The sequence below is a fragment of the Otolemur garnettii genome, unplaced genomic scaffold (genome assembly GCF_000181295.1).
Source record: "Otolemur garnettii isolate 467f Iridium unplaced genomic scaffold, OtoGar3 scaffold00037, whole genome shotgun sequence".
Classification (NCBI taxonomy): Eukaryota; Metazoa; Chordata; class Mammalia; order Primates; family Galagidae; genus Otolemur; species Otolemur garnettii.
This window is the reverse complement of record NW_003852432.1, coordinates 8,648,100-8,665,007: the sequence shown is the minus strand read 5'-3', so window position 1 is coordinate 8,665,007 and position 16,908 is coordinate 8,648,100. Positions and strand designations below refer to the sequence as shown.

At 38.1% G+C, this 16,908-nt stretch overlaps 1 pseudogene; it reads right to left on the bottom strand.

Moving 5' to 3' along the window:
• Nucleotides 1–14,716: 14,716 nt before the first annotated feature.
• Nucleotides 14,717–16,296, bottom strand: LOC100960056 (annotated as a pseudogene).
• Nucleotides 16,297–16,908: the final 612 nt, after the last annotated feature.

Sequence of the window (16,908 nt, the reverse complement as noted above, 5' to 3'; positions counted from 1 at the left end):
TAAAAAGTAAGAGTTGTGGGAATAGGAAGAACAATTCTCTCAGAAATTGTTTCCATGGAAACAACCTTCTTACAGAATTTTGCCACTGTGAAATGTTTGAATCAGAAAAAAAGAGTGATAGTTAAACTTTGATAGATTCTGAATTTCTTTGGAACCACCAAGAATGTTTATTCTTGTCACATACAAATCTGCCAGGGAGCGTGGATACTATCTCCAACCCAAATTCAAATGGGTTCACATTTAAGTAAGCCCAGCACAAACAGCAGTTCTCCAAAGGAACATATTGACAGATGTTGTATATTTTTCATAGTTAATATATATTTGAAAACAATTTATAAATATTTCATGTTATTTAGAATTTTATTTAAAATTTAACAGTTTGGTTACTGTTACAATGAAAACCCCATCCATAACATTGCAACTTTAGAAAACAAGATCTCTAAAAAGACAGTTTAACTTGGTATCACGCAGATATAAATCACATTTTACATCATATTCTATGCATGTGTGTGCATAGATACACACGTGTGTATGTATATGCATTTGTGTTTATAAATATGTGTGTAGTTTTGTATCTCTATATCTACCCAATAGAGGGCAAAATTGATCTTCTCATTTCTCTCCTACTTCGACAACTATTTGGGTCCCTACATTGCATCAGATAATATGCTATATGAGAAAACTAATAATAAACACCATAAGTTTGATCCTAATGAAATTTATAATTTAGGGGAGAGGGTTATATTAATCTAAATGTAAACTAACAACTTATGACAATTAGAAATGCAGGGGCAGAGCCTGTGGCTCAAAGGATTAGGGCGCTAGCCACCTATACCAGAGGTGGTGGGTTCAAACCTGGCCCTGGCCAAAAAAAAAAAAAAAACAGAAATGCAGTAAAATATCCAGGGTTTCACAAGCATTTGTACAAGGATAACGGACCTGTCTGAAGGAGTCGTAAACGCTTCAAAGAATTACTGAGATTTAAATAAAGATGTGAAGATTTGAAGGATGAGGAAGGGTTAACAGGCAAGGTGGTAAAATCCAGTGGTGAAAAACTTAGAAAAATAAAAAACACGCAATTTTGTGGCACTGGAAGAAAGTCCGTGTGACTAAAATACAAATTTATGACACAAATGAATGTGAGGCTAAATAAATGTGAAAGGACCACACTGTGAATGGAATGGCATTCAGTGGATTGAATAACATGGGGAAATGGCATCTCTAACACCTTGAGTCTACGTGTCCTTGAGCCCAGGATGTCCCTCCATTCACTGAGGCCTTCATCAATCTTGTATTTTTAGCACCTTACATTTTGAAGCTAGTTTTTCAGATTCGGCTATAACAATTTTAATTTTGTGCTCCTATTATCAAAGTCAATGTCTACGGCATTATTAGTATATAGACATAAAAATGAGTTTATAAGTATCTCTAGAACCTTGCTATAAATATTCATTACTTTTATTAGAATTTTTGTTTAGATGAAAGAACATCCATGCATAAACATCTGTTGTCACTTTCTCTCCAATCTGTGTGTATGCCTTTTATTTTTCTTGCCCTTTGGTATGAGTAAGGCCATGATAAACTTTAACAATATTTATACACATGGTATAAACTAAACTTTTGAAGACTGAACATCATAACCTTGTTTCTGATATTAAAGGAAACACATTTAGTCTTTCAATATTACATATTGTAATGTTGAATTGCTTGTATGTTTTATAGAGGTAGCTTTATTCTATACATATTAAGAATATATTCTCATTCCTCGTTATGTGTAGATTTTTATTCTGAATTTATATAGAATTTGCAAAATGCTTTTTTTTTTTTTTCTATTAGATAAAGGGATGGCAAACAGCTCATGGACCAAATTTGACCTGCAGCCTGTTTTTGGTATGACCAGCAAGCTAAGAAGAGGTTTTTAAAAAGGTTGGGTGAGGGTTGGGGGAGAGAGAAAAATGGAAAAAGAAAGGAGGAGAGAGTGGAGAGGAAAGGAACGAGGAAGAGGAGAGAAAGAGAAATAAGTGGAGGAGTAAAGAATGTGCAAGAGGGTGTATGTGGTCCATGCATCCTAAAATGCTTACTATCTGACAAATCAGATGTAGAGAGTTAAATACAGCGTGTTCTCATTCAAAAGTGGGCACTCAGTAAGGTATACAAATGGAACTACAGAATAGAATCCTAGATCACGGAGGGTGATGGATGTAAGGAGAGAGGGATCATGAACAATTATTTAATGGGTATATCTAGTAATGTACGTTTTTCAGGTGAGGTGATGATACCTTAAAAGCCCAGCCATGACCGCTATGCACTCTATGCATTTAACAGCACTGCATGTGAACCCCAGAAACTTATATAAATATATTTTAAAAACTTGAAACTGAAGATTCAGAAAACTGATTAAATGACACCTGCAATAAAATTTTGTTGGCTCCCGATTTAATCATATGGCTTTACTTTTTTATGATATGGCAAATTACAATGAATTACTTTTGAATTTTGAATCAATCTTGCTAAGATAACACTCATTTGGCTATGATGTATTATCATCTTTTATATGGTTTTCATTTTAGTACAATATTTCGTTAAAAATTTTGTCTGTTTATGAGAAATGGTCATTTTTAATTTACATTTTCTTTGCAATTTGTGATTTTGGTGGCAGGTTCTATTGTACTTGTAAAAGAAATTAGAATGGATTCTAGCCTCCTCTTTTCTTTAGAATAGTTTATTTAGAATGGCTATTATTTCTTCTACGTATCTGGTAGAATTTGACAGAGAAGAAGACTGGTCTCGACGTTTTTATGAGGGATGTTTTAAACTAGGTATTCGGTTTCCGGACATTAAAGCTGTTGAGGACATCTGTTTGATCTTGAGCGAGCTTAGGTGTTTGTATAGTTTTTGTTTTCCCTCGTCTTAATATGTGTAGCATATAGAGTGATTTAATTCTTTCTTGATTTATCGATTTCTAACTCTTCATCAGTTTGGATAGAGATTGATCAATTTCATCGACAACTGTCCAATCTACAACTTTTGATTTTATTGATTTTGTTTTAACCCTATCAATTAATTTCAAAATACTGAGATGCTAATATTGTAGGTTATATGGATCATTTTTTAAAGCTTGAGTCCTAGCTAAGGGAATGCCCATCACCCAAATAGTCTTCCTAGTACATGTTATGTGGGTCTTGCTCCTCCACTCCTTCCCCTTGGCCCTGTTGATTTCCTGTGCACCAAGTTGTACGTCCCTCAATGCACATGTGTGCTCCACAGTTAGTTCCAGTTTAATAGCGAGTACCTGTGGTATCTCAGGAATGGGAATTTTATTAATTCGTGTTCTTTTTTTTTGTACATACATTTTGTTTTCTTTAGATTTAACTTCCTGTTCTTTTTCTATTTTTATACTGTAAAGGCTTAGATTTTTAAATTTAACATATTTCTTCTATTTATCTGTACCTCATAAATTTTATGGTACTGTGATTTAATTTTTCCTCATTTCAATTTTTTTTATATCTTTTGGAATTGTTCTTTATTCCTTATTTTATTTAGATGTATGCTGTTTAATTTTACATGTTTGGGATCCCAGCTATTGCTCACTTATTGATTTCTAGTTAATTTACCTCTAATCAGAAAACACACCTTGTATAATTTATTTCTTTTATGCTTGTTGAGGTTTATTTTGTGGCTCAGAATGTGGTCTGTCTTGTTAACATTCCACAATCTTGAAAGACGTTGTAATTTGCTCTCATTAGGTGAAATGTTTTAAGAAAATCAAGTAAATTAATAGGATTGATGTGCTATTCATATTTTCTAGATTCTGATTACCATCTTAAAATAATTGAGAAAGTGGTATTAAGTTTTCCAATATAATTTTATTTTTCAACTATAGTTTTATTCTTTATTCCTGAATTTTTGAAAAAAGCTTATTTGGAATGCCCATATTTTTACTATTTACATTTAATGTGGTGTTAGTATGGTTGGTTTTAAATCTACATGTTTACACAAGTTTTTTGTTTCTTTTTTTTTCAGAATGATTACAAGGTACACGCAGTTTAGTTACATAGTTTATTTTTTACATTTCAGGCCAAAGTTATAAGCGTGGCCTTCACAAGTTTAATGTTATGTGAAGTTGGACAATTAAGTTTGTGAACTCATCCTGAAAAAGTACTAAATATCTCAATGGTGAATATCACTACCACATCACCTTCCATGCACTCCCTTGGCCATCTGGTGACTGTAGAGATGGATATCCAGCAAGTGTGGTGTGTAGCACTTTTTCCAGGATGAGATTGTAAACTTACTTATCCAAGATCATGTTCTTGACATGGTTAGATCTATTTCAGTCTAGTTGTTCTGTATTTATGTTTTTTCCTTTATTTCTTCATTTTTATAAAGTCTGATTTTTAATTTCATTTTATTTCTATTTTGACTCTCTAGTTATACATGAGTCCTTAATCATTAGACTTTGTTCTAAATGTTATACATCTTTTGATCTAAGTCTACTTATAAAATACTATGCCAATTAGTGTAAAAACTTTCAACAATATACATCTTTTCACTATCTGTTGCACTACTGTGGCTCTTTATTTCTACTTAAAATAAAACTTCACTATAACTGTTGCTATATTTGCTTTAGATAGCTATTTTTTAAAAGCACCTTTACTAACTGAAAAACATAAACTTTGCAAATTTATGGGCTTTGGTGAAAGTATACTTCTATAAAACCATCATTATAATGATGATAATGAATAAAATTTCTTTGTGTCATTATGTATAAACCCTTTTAAATTGTTCTCCCTGCTTCACCAACCAAGATAATCACTGGTCATTTTTCCATCAATGCCGATTAGTTTGCATTTGCTAAAGGTTTACATAAATGGATTCAAAAAGTACTCATTAATTTTCCTAGCTTATGTTCTTCTACATAATTATTTGGGGATGTATCCAGGTTGTGGTGCACATCAGTGGTCCATTTCCTTTTATTGCTAGCTACTGTTCAGCACTTCGTTTATAAATTCATTTGCGAAAGACATTTGGATTGTTTTCGTTGTTTGGGAATTACAAATAAAGCTGCTATGATAGTCCTGTCCAGTACATCCCTGTTATGACATTATTTGATTTCTGAATTATTTTGAAAGACCTTAGAAAGGACAAAATTAAAACTATAATAATTCGAAAGTAGTAATTGATTCTATTTCTACTTGTAAATGATATGACAGAAATGCCAGGATACTCAACTGAAACAAGTTTGACGCTATTAATTTGTAGCAGAAGACAGCATCAATGTAAATAGCTGTCGGAGAAATAAAAATTATTTCGAAATATCAGGAAGAAGAAGAAAGTGCAATAAAGTAGAAACATGTTTTTAAATATCTAGGTTTAAACTTAAAATGTAAAAAACCTTTGTGAGGCAGATTTCAAAATACTTCTGAGACATAAAAATAAACTTGAAAAAACTGAGTGAGCGTATGATGTTCTTGGATAGAAATGTTAAATAGGTGACATTATATTAATTGTAATAAAAATTAAAATGCTAAATGATTTTTCCAAGAATTCAGAAAGTAGTCTAACATGTACATAATGGCAAGTGCATGCTGAAAATTGTGATAAATGTAAAAAAATTAAGGCGGCAAGTTTTCCCATACATTTATAGCTTCAATAATTCAAATAGTATGATTTTGGCATATGAATAGATAGAAAAATGAAACACATTGAAAAGTTCATAAACAGATGTCATTTCTAAACCAAACATATCGTATCAGTGAGGATAAAGTTTAGACTTCTCAAAGTTAAACAATGCAGTCTCAAAGCAGATGAAACTAAGAATATATTGTTTACAAAGCAGATGAAACTAAGAATATATTGTTTAGGGAAGACAAATCTATAAAGAAAAGAAAAATATAAATTAAAATTCAAGAGAGTAGACGGAAAATAACTGGATATAGGTCAAGTAAGGAAGGGCTTCAGAGTTGCCAGAAATAAATTTTGTTTATTAAATTTATAATCTTCAGCCATGATTATTCTGCAACTGCTCAACCACTTCTTACTCAGTGAGTAGTTTGGTTCTTTTACCTGCCTAGTTCAACAAATGCCTTAGGTTAGAAAGAGCCATAATGGAGTTTATGCGTATAAAATAAAGTTGTTTCTAATGAAAAATGCAAATAAAATTATTTGTCAGGATCTGCTTCTGACACCACTTATCAGGGCCTGGGACCAGGTCTACGGGCCCAGCTTAAGTAGGTTCTGGACATGGACCACTAAGCTACCTGGCTCAGGAACAATTTCTCTTAGGTGCTTGAGGGCTATCTACTTTAACAGGAGAGAGAGAGACAGTATCTTAGAGAGAGTAAAGCAGTAGTCTTAGAACAGATAGCTCTTAGTCTTTAGCAGAGCTTGGTAATCTTCAGCAGAGACACCGTGCTGGCGTTCTGCAGGCAGGAGAGGAGACAGAGTCAGAGTAAGTGGATCTCTGATAGAATGCGCATGCCTCTTGACTGCCTTCTCCAGCCTAATATAAGGCTGATTTCGTGCCTCTCAGCACCACAGGTGTAGAGACTGCCAATCAACCAATGCTCTCATCTCGGGAGCTCGCTTATGCTTGTTAGAACTAAATTTCTCTCCCTGCCCTTTTCACCAAGGTGTTCCATTACAGGTATTTCCTATAACTCTCACTCCTCCTAGCCATAAGGTATACGGGCTGCTACATTTCCCCCCTTTTTTATATACAAACAAAATTTTTAATGTGGTAAGGGCAGTTTTTCCTGTTACCTAGCCCTTTTCTTTCTAGGCAAAAGATGGTAATTATCAGAGTTCAGAATTCCAGGTATGGGCTCTTTAAATGAGGAAGCCCAATACAGATGTAAACTATTAGCTGCTGCTAGAGGAAAATGATTGTGATGTTAATTCCCTTGAAGGTCTTATTAAACAGAAAACTGCGGAAGTCTTTCCTGAGAATATACCATTTCTTTAACTGTAGGAACTTTCCTTTGATATTTACTTAACGGAGGAACAAAAGATAACGCTTTCCTTGCAATCTTTGCAAGCAAGGATTTTTCTCTCGCTATTCCAAAGGTTTTGCTACTTGAGGTACTGAAATCCACCCTTCACAGATTGCAAAAGACTGTTACTCATGGATTAATGGTTCCACACTTGGCAGTTCCTCTCCTGGAACTGTTACTCGTGGCCCAAAAAGTACCACCCTTCACAATTCCTTGATAACAGAGTTTTTCCTGCTTTCAAGCTGCTTTTCCAGTGAAATTTTTGCTAATTGATTCCAGATTCCTTTTTCTCAAATGGCGTTTCCTAACACAGAGGTGGTTTAACTTGTACTCTTCCCTCCCTTTGTTCTCACCTCTCACTCTTCCAAAGGCTTCACTAGCTTCTAAGTGACACTTCCCCTTTGGGCCATGTACAGTCTCCTTAGCTGGACCCGGTTATAGGGCACAGACCCTGATGAGAAGTCGGTTACCCCTTCACCACGCAGGATAACCTAATATTCCACGAACATATTTAATCTAATTATTCTCCATTGTCATCCATTGGTCTGGTTTAATTTCCCGTTTTACACTAAGGCACTAAAGGTCTAACCAAGCTGGCAGAGTGCTCCCATGGCATAGAATTGAATTATACTTTTTTTTTTTTTTTTTCCTGAGAATGGTCTGAAATGAAAATATTAAACTGTTCTTTCTTTCATTTACCAGTAGGTCCTGATTCTGGCCCAACTGATAATTTCCCTACAATAAAGGTGTTCCGTCTGTCAAATTGATAATGGCATTTGTTTGCTCAGCGAAAGCCTTTTTTACACTCGGGACATACACCTGGGGGTTTACATGCTCTTTGTTCCTTTTCTTTAGCATTCAATATTCTTTTCCCTTTTAAACTTTTCTCTTATGGCCTAGCTTCCCATATTTATGGCATTTGATGTTAACTGGGGGGTTTCCAGCTGCCCCATTTTAGTTGTCAGGTCAATATAGCATTTACCTGCTTCAAAGATTATTCACCTGATCTCTCAGCTGTTTTATATCAGCTGCCATGATATTAGTTTCATCTTTAAGCTGTTTCATCTGATACTTCAACTGCTATATCTCATTTTCCATGATTTTTCTCTGACTTTCTTTGGGCTTTTTACTTTCTTTCCTTCTCAATTCTTAGAACTTCTGGCTGCCTTAAGGAGACGGGAGGTCTTTAGCTGTTCTTTTTACTCTGGAGTCTTAGTTTTACAAACTTCACTTCCTCTATTTCTTCACCAGCCTCAATCTACCTCAATTCTTTTAAACGGAATTCTTAATTGCTAAAAAGGGAATCGGCCATCAGTCTCTCAAAAGCTACTTCCTGCTGGCGTTGGGGAAGGCAGTTAGAAGTTCTCATCCCTAACTTAATAAACGCTTGCAGCCTATTCCCAACCTTTTCTCTTTGCTGTTTTTAAGAAGGCTTTTCTCACTCCTGAGGCTAAAGGCTTGTTTGCTAAAGGTCCTTATCTCCTAGTTCTATCTTTTCTCTTTCCCTCTTGTTTAAAGGCTGTTTTTTCTCCAGCCGCTTCACAGAAGACGCTAAAGGCTTTGACCGGCCTTTTTCCCCACAGTAGTAGTTAGAATTTGGAAAGAGAAAAGTAGGAAAGAGGAAAAAAGCAAATGAGAAGGCCTGCTGTCAGCTTCTTTCTTAGATATTTCTTTTCCCTTTAAGTATTTCTATTTCTCTTCTCTTTTTCTTATTTTGCTAAAGCTCATTTCCCTCTCGGTCCACGTTCACTGAATCCTGCTCACAGCACCATTTGTCAGTGGCATTCACTATCCTGCTTCTGACACCCCTTGTCAGGGCTCGGACTGGCCAGGTCTCGGGCTCAGCTTAGGCAGGTTCCGGACGCGGACCACTAAGCTACCTTGCTCAGGAACAATTTCTCTTAGGTGCTTGAGGGCTATCTACTTTAGCTGGGGAGAGAGAGAGAGAGAGAGAGAGAGAGAGAGAGAGAGAGAATCTTAGAGAGAGTAAAGCAGTCTTCTTAGAACAGATAGATCTTAGTCTTTAGCAGAGCTTGGTAATCTTCAGCAGAGAGACGCCATGCTGGCATCCTACAGGCAGGACAGGAGTCAGAGTAAGCGTATCCATGACAGAATGAGCATGCTCCTGACTACCTCCTCCTCCAGCCTAATATAAGGCTGAGCTCGTGCTTCTCAACACCGCAGGTGCAGAGACTGCCAATTCACCACTGCTCTCATCTCGTGAGCTAGCTCATGCTAGTTAGAACTGAATCTCTCTCCATGCCCTTTTCACCAAGGAGTTCCATTACAGGTATTTCTTATAACTCTCACTCCTCCTAGCCACAGGCTATACGGGCTGCTATAAGTATTCACTTTAACTTGTAAAGAATAGTACCTACTATGCATATCACTTCTCTTTTTTAAATATTTATTCTTGTATTTTATTATGTTATAAGCTCAATATTAATAACTTATTATAGAATTAACAAGGTTACAGAATCTGTAATACCAGAGGGTCTCACTCACTACCTTTGTGTAAGATGCCCACAGATTCAGTCTCCCCAGCTGCGGGCAGTCACAGGGCCCGGGACAGTGTCCTTGGAAGTAATGTCAGTCCTGAAGTCTAATTAGCGACTTTATTCAGGATTTCCAAACTTCTTTTTGCAAATAAAAAGTAAGTAGAAAACTGAACATTTATCTAGAAATATTATAATCCAAATAGCTCTAGAAAATTTCTTATACTCAATGAAAATGAAAATAAAACATTTTAACAATATCACAATGGAGAACTCTTTGGTTGAATTGACTACATAAATTTTCTACTTCAGCTTGTAGAAATTTCAACTGTGCTACTGTCTTAAGGGTCATGGAAGCTTGACAGTGATAACCTGATCTGGAGAGATAAAAAAGGGGTGTTTGTTTTGTTTTATTTAGAAAGTAACCATGACTATTCTTAATACATTATTATTGTTCAACTTTACTGTGAGACACTAATTAGATAAAATCATTCACTGTGAACTTAGGGCTTATTACACATAGGTGGAATCTAAATGTTTTACGATGTGATGGCTGTAAGATTTCTTTTCTTATTAATATAATTCATTGAAAATAATGGGAGTGTTCATCATAAAGCCTGAAAGTTAAGGGTTCTTTTAAACTCAAGATACACATGAAACCCATGATTTTACTCTGTCATTGTTATTATTTAAAGCTTAATTATAGCAGATCTTGTTGGTAAGCATTCTATTGTAAGCACAGTTTATCACAAGCTTATGACTCAATGGTTTTAATTCACACAAGAACAAAATAGCACACAAAGTTGCCGGCCTGTATTTTATTTGCTTTCCGAAAAAAAAGAAAATGTATGATTACTATTTATACTAAATAACACAAATAGTACAGAAAATAAATGAACATATAAATCAATACACATTTTAAGGAGTCACATTTTATTTTTTTTTAAAACAAAGCCTGTTAATTTTAAGATACATTTATGAGTATTTTCTCCCTTAAATTTAGTTGTAAGTTGCAATTCTATGTAACTATGTTTTTGAATCACCCTATTTACTATTATTATTAAGAGTAACTTTGAAAATACTATTTTGCAATTTATTGTAGTGCTAATATTCTTTTGAAGACCATTATGTAGACACTGGAAGAATCACTGTCAGAAGAACTTGAGAACTTTACAAAAAGGACAGTGAAAATCTGAAGATAGATTGTATCTTTCTTGTATTTTTCTAAATTCAAAAATCAGTTAGATACCATGAGGGAGTTGTATATGAGCTGTTTTTCAAATTAATTTTTTTGCTGTGTGAAACAGCCCCATTTATTGATACAATATTTTCTTTTTACTATGACTTAAAATGTGGTAGAATAATTAAGAAAAATATAGACCCTCATTATTATGACATATAATATGGCATAATGCAGCTAGCTGAGGTGCATTACCGAGGATAATAATTATTTGTGGTACCAGAAGCATTCACCTAGTCTCACAAAATGTGTGTGCTCAAATGTCATTGCAGTGTGTTTATGTAGCGTACAAACATTTGCTAGTTCTACATAAATGAGTTCCTAGAATTTAAGACAAACCATTATTTTAAAACAAGGTAAAGTCTTTGAAGATATTAATAATATCAATAAGCTTTTAGGATGACAAAAACAAAGTAAAGATACAAATTACTAATGTAAAAAATACAAAGAGGTGTATCACTATAGATGCTGCAAACATCAAAAAGATAATATGGGAATAATATGAGTATTTCTACACATCTAAAGTGGACAACTTGGATGATATGAAACAAATCTTTGAAAAGTACAAACTCATACAACTCATACAATATAAAATAGAGAATTTGATAGCTTCATTAAGACACTAAATGAGGTGTCATAATTTTAAAAACTCACCCCAAATAAATCTCCTGACCCTGATAAATCACTGAAGAGTTCTACCAAACATTTAAAGAGGTGTTAAAACCCGTTCTACACCATTTCTTTCAGAAAATAGAAAAAAGACACACTCCCCAAATAATCCTATATATCAGGATTATCCTGACTTCAAAACAAGGCAATAAAACACGCTTAGACACATAACCACAAACTATGCACCAATCTCTCATAAATATGTATGCAAAAATTCTATACAAAATATTAGCAAATACAATTCAGCAATACATTAAAAAATGCAATTCCTCAATATACAAATACAGACCATGAGCAAATGAGGCTTGTTCTACCAATGTGAGTTGGCTGTGTATTTTAAAAGTAATTTAATCAATCACAATAACAAGCTAAATAAAAAGAATCCCATGGTCATATCAATAGATACAGAACAAGCCTTTGACAAAATTCAACACCTTTACTTGACTTAAAAAAAGAAATACTCAGGAATATGGAATATAAGGAAAATTTCTTAAGCTAGTAAAAGACATCAACAAAAAAACTACAGCTGAATCATATATAATGGTGAAAGACTTAATGTTTTTCTGCTAAGATAGGAAACAAAGCAAAGTTAAGTATTTTCACCACGTAATTGATTTGGTATTGGTGGTTTGAGCAAGAGAAACGGAACAAGGAAACAAAATAAAAAGAATATAGTTTGGAAAAGATGATATAAGATTGATGTTGTATTTTATTCCATTTTGACAGGTGTCATTATTATCTATACAGAAAATCCAAAGGAATCTACATAATAATTCATAGCTAATTAATGACTTCAGCAAGGTCGCCTGGTACAAGAGCAATATATGAAAAACACTTGGATTTCTGTATATTAGTGATGAACGTGTGGACACCAAATTCAACAATACTATTCAGTCACTCACATATGAAATACTTAGGTGTAAATTTTGAAAATAATCTAAGATTTCATTGCTGAAACCTACAAAATACCAAAGAAAGATATCGAGGATCTAAATTAATGAAAGATATACTTCATTCATGAAATGACAGATTTAACATAGAAAAGATAATTGTTCTTATATTTGATAATGAAATTCTTATGAACATCTCAATAAAATATTTTTAGATAAAAGTAATATTATTCCAAAAGGTATATGAAAGGATAAGGAAATCGATTCCTTTTTTTTTTTTTTTTTTAAAGAATAAGACACGGTCAGAGAGTTGTTTTTCTTTCACTGGTTTATAATTATCTTAAAAACCCCATCACACCCATAAACCACCACAGGTGAGAAGGTGAGAGATGGAGAATGAAGGCTACAGTATGTGGCTTGAGTGGAGAATCCAGGTGTTCCCTATGGGTAGTGTGAGGTGGAGGCAGGGAGTATGGATGACAGGGCCTGGCTTGGACTCTTACTGCTGGCTGGGGGTTGGCTGGCAAAGGCAGAAGATGGGCTCAGGTTGAAGTAGGAAATATTTCACACAAAAGGTGAGAGTACACACGTACCTCACAGTACATTTTCCACGCAAACTAGAAGTGAGAGCTTTAGAGATTTGCACCACTACACAGGAAGAGATGGGTTTAAGGTTTTTGACTTAAAAGCCCCCAAGATGGTGTCTAATACAATTTCCTAAAATGGCAGCTCACCTTTCAGGGAGAGGCATTGGTGGGGGGGCGGGGGGGTTGATTACAACAAGAATATCTGGTTTAGGTGGCACCTGTAGCTCAATAGGTAAGGCACTGCCCACATACACCCAGGCTGGTAGGTTGGAATCCAGCTGGGGCCAGTTAAAACAACAATGACAACTGACAACTGCAACAACAACAGTAACAAAATAGCTGATGTCTGTAGTCCCAGCTACTTGGGAGACTGAGGCAAGAGAATCACTTAAGCCCAGGAGTTGGAGGCTGCTGTGAGCTGTGACAACACAGCACTCTACTGAGGGCAATAGCTCTGGACTGTCTCAAAAAAGAGTATCTGGTTTGGAGATCAAGCAAGAGATAAGGGGAGACAGTGGTAGGCTTTAAATCTGATGCAGAAAAGCAGGATTGGAAGAGGACTCTGGGTGGCCAGCACCCTGAGGGGAAGGTAGTGCACCAGAAGCTGCAGATGCTCCTCAGGGCTCAAGGGCAGGAGGTAGCAGTGTTCAGACAGCAGGAAAACTATCAGGAACAATAAATTAGGACTGCACGTTGCTGTCATTTGGCATAACACAATCAGGCATATTTTCCTTCTTCTTTTTTTTTTTTTTTTTTTTTGTCTTTTTAAATATATGGCAACTTTCCAACACAGAATTTAAAAACTGGTATTCAGTCACATTACTTGAGATCACTAGAAAATTTCTGGCTAAAGGACAGTAGTCAGTATAGTAAACAAAACCCAAAATTTTAAATAAGAACATCAGTTCACCTTCCCCAGAGACAAGAGAAAAGGTAAGGGCTTGATTAAAAAAAAAAAAAAAAAAAGCCCAATTGTGCATCTTGAACAAAAGAAGGGTGCAAACATTTACAACAAAACACAATCTAAAATTACAGAAAAGTGTAGAATTTCTTTTTAAATTTTGGTGTTTTTAATCCCAAACTCCAACGTGATCATCCTTTACTTATCTAAATCCTTAAGCTAGAGAGTGTTTTTTTTTTTTTTTTGAGGAGGGGAAGGCAGGGGATGAGGCCAGCAGGTTAAGTCTTCAGAGAGGCAACAGTGAGACTGGGATAGTGGGTATGCTGGATGACTGTGTTTCTCTAGGTCTAGAAAAGGGGGAGTCAGGAACCAAGATGCCAATACACAGAGAGTTTCTCTCCACATCTTATGGCTATGGTCAAATACCAGCAGGATGCCTTTGAGATTGAGCATGTCAAGGACAGGTGCAGTGGCTCTAGGATCAGTGTAGACAAAAAACAAAGCCTTGAGGAATGGAAAGCAACTGGTAGAAGAAAAAGACTGGGTCAGTTTTAATTTAAGATCTTTGGGGGAATAAGGAATTAGCTCCCAGAGCAGTTAGGAAGTCTGGCTTCTTGGGCGGGGATATGTTAGGGGCTGGGGTATGTACAGCTACCTCCACGAGGGCCCTTCCTTCAGTCCAACCCAGCAGTCCTAAGGGGAAAAGGCAGAGCTTCAAGCTAGTTGGAGATGACCAAGGTGGAAAGACTGAGAGGCAGGCAGACAGAAAAGCCTGGTACTTTGGGGTTAGAGTTGGGGTTAAACCCAAAAGTCACAGAAGGGGAATGGAAAGGAACCCTTTGTTCCCAGTTAGATCCCACTGAATTCCCTGTCTCAGACATCTAAGAATGATCACATTGGAGCAGTGAAACCCTAAAACTATCCAGCTACTTAAAGGTAAGACTAAACCTGGGGGGGGTTATGGATGATGTGTTTTATGTGGAGGGCACCAGGGTACCTATCTATACCCTGGTGCTGAATGTGAAGACTTCGACTGTCTGTGGGGTCTGGCTCAGTGGGCCTTGCTCAGCATGGCCAGGCTCTGTTCCCAGAAGCAGGCCTGTTGGAAATCTCCACTTAGGTAATCCACTGTTTGCATCAAACTGTTCTGGCTTACCACTGGACCACCCCCAGTCCCTGCTTGCTAGTGAACCCCAGAAGCTGCTGAGCAGTCAAGGGGTGTTCTGTGGGCTTCCCCCCCACTGTGGAACACCTTGGTGAGGTGCTGAGACCCAGAGCTGTCACTAGTGGGAATGGGCAGAATGTTGTTCCATGGAGGTTGGAAATAGTGACCACTGGGGTAGGCCAGCAGGGCCGCCAGACTGTTGACTGGTGGGGATGGGATTGGCTTTTCCATGGGTGGCTTCAGAGGAAGTGACTGTGCCAGGCAGAGTTCCTGCAGGTAGGCAGGGACCTTGCCTACAAAGCCACGCCCTGCCACCTTGCGTTCTGCCGCATGCTTGCCTGTCAGGCCAGGGGCTGGCATTCTGTCAGCCTCGCTGATAATCTGTTGGAGGTGGGCCAGCTGGTGCTGGTTCCAGGCAACTGGCTTGAGGTCCCTAGGGTAGCCAATGGGGACTCGAGAGATGGCTGTAGGCAGGTTGATGGAGCCTGTACGGCAGGTAATGCAGACTAATGCAGACATGGCCTCATGGGTATGCGCCGTGGGATTGCAACACGCAAAGGCATTGGTGTGGGGACACTGTAGGTTGACACCTGGGTGCCTGCATTGATGAGCAGCCTGCCACTAATGGGGCTGGGGTTGGGGATCTGGCGCTCACACAGTGAGGTAGTGCGGATGCCTGCCCCCGGCTGGCAAAGCTGGTTGATCTGGTGCATGACGCGGCCATGCTGCTCAGGGCCAGGGGCTGGCTGTGCTGTGGGGCAGCCCCCCCTGAAAGGGGATAGTAGAGGGATAGTCGAGATAGACATGGTCGGATACCCTAGGGGAGGGGGCATCTGAGTCTGGCATTCTCCAGCCTCCATGCAGCCAGGGATTGGCGGGGGGGGGGGTCCTGGAGACCAGGTGAGCCAGGACCTGAGAGTGGATCAAGCCCTGGGTTTGGGCCATGGGCTGAGGGTGGCCCAGGCCCTCAGGCTGCTGGATGCTCTGAGGGTGGGACAGCACCTGGGGTGGCGGGATACCCTGAGGGTGCTGTACCATCTGGGGAGGGCAATGACCAGGGTCTGTGTACGCTGCAGGGCTTGCTGGTGGGCCAAAGCCTGGGCCTGGGGGGTGGGCTAAAGTGCTGGGGGCCACAGTAGCATAGGGTGCCACTGAGGGGTTCATGACTGGCTTAGGGAGCAATCGTGCTCGGGTGCCATCAAAGTCCCTGGGTACGCTTTTGGCTGGTACTTTGACAATGGCAAACAGGCCTGTGTTGGTGGCAGCCTGCCACTGACAGATAGGGGCTGTAGCGCTGGGCTGATGTGTCGAGGCCGTTCACAGTACGACAAACGTATTTCTGCTGGAGGACTTTCATAATTCTGAAGTCCTGTGTTTATCTGTGTGTAAGAAAGAAGCCGAAAGGACAGGTCCCCTGGCCATGGTAGACAGGCTCGCACGGCAGACTGACATCCACACAACATGGGGCCGAGGCTCACCCCTGTGCCCTGGAACTGAGATGAAGGGCTCCACAGCAAACAATAGAGTTCTGGGCCCGCCCCGCCAGGGAAGATAGACCAGAAGGGGCTTCTAAAGATCTTGGTAGGGGGAGGGGACGCGGCTGCTCCCGGTGCCAGGCTGACCAGTGCATCAGTCCACGGTGCACGGACACCTCCTCCCCCAGCTGGCTGTGGGAAACTGATTCTTGAAATTGATTCTTGAAGTGATTTTGAAAAAGAAGACTAAAGTGGTATGAATTATCCTTTTCTTCTTTTTTAAAAATGTCAGAATATTAGCGGGCACATGTTTTGTTTACATACCTTGCTTTTAGACAGATTGGATCAAAGTTATGTGTGCCCTTCACCCCGATAGTATGCACTGTGCCCAATAGATGCGAATTTACTCGTTCCCTCTTCCCAGGCTCCAGCCTATTTCCGCTGAGATTGACTTCCACATGTACACTTAAGTGTTGACCAATTAATATTTGTGT